Genomic DNA, 593 nt, shown 5'->3' with positions numbered 1-593 from the left:
TGGCGCGATCTCGGCTCACCGCAGCCTCCGCCTCCTGGGTTCAGGCAATTCTCCTGCCTCAGCCTCCTGAGTAGCTGGGATTACAGGCACGTGCCACCATGCCCAGTTGATTTTTTGTATTTCTAGTAGAGACGGGGTTTCACCATGTTGACCAGGATGGTCTTGATCACTTGACCTTGTGATCCACCCGCCTCGGCCTCCCAAAGTGCTGGGATTACAGGCGTGAGCCACCGTGCCCGGCTGCCTTGAATTCTTAAAATTATCTGTAGCACCCATGAATAGAGTTTGTGAACTGTATAAGAACTTTAAAGTCATCATCGGCATTCTCCTGAGAATCTTGTAGCAAAGTTAGGCATTTGCAGGAATCTCAGCCAGCCAGTAAATATTCACTCAGTGCTGACTCTTTTCTAGACCCTGTGCTGTATGCAATGATGCAGATTTGGTAGGAGTTGTCACTGTCCCACTAACTACAGTCATTTGAATAGAAGGTGCCTGGGGCTGAGGGGTCATCAGCTCCAATACCCAATTCAGACAATGCCTACTCGCAGCCCATCTGGCACCAACCCCATAGGCACTCTAAGCCATGGTTGCCA

This window comes from Cebus imitator, unplaced genomic scaffold, assembly GCF_001604975.1.
Source record: "Cebus imitator isolate Cc_AM_T3 unplaced genomic scaffold, Cebus_imitator-1.0 Scaffold913, whole genome shotgun sequence".
NCBI classification, from domain to species: domain Eukaryota; kingdom Metazoa; phylum Chordata; class Mammalia; order Primates; family Cebidae; genus Cebus; species Cebus imitator.
The sequence above is the reverse complement of the archived record's forward strand: the minus strand, read 5'-3'. Positions refer to the sequence as shown.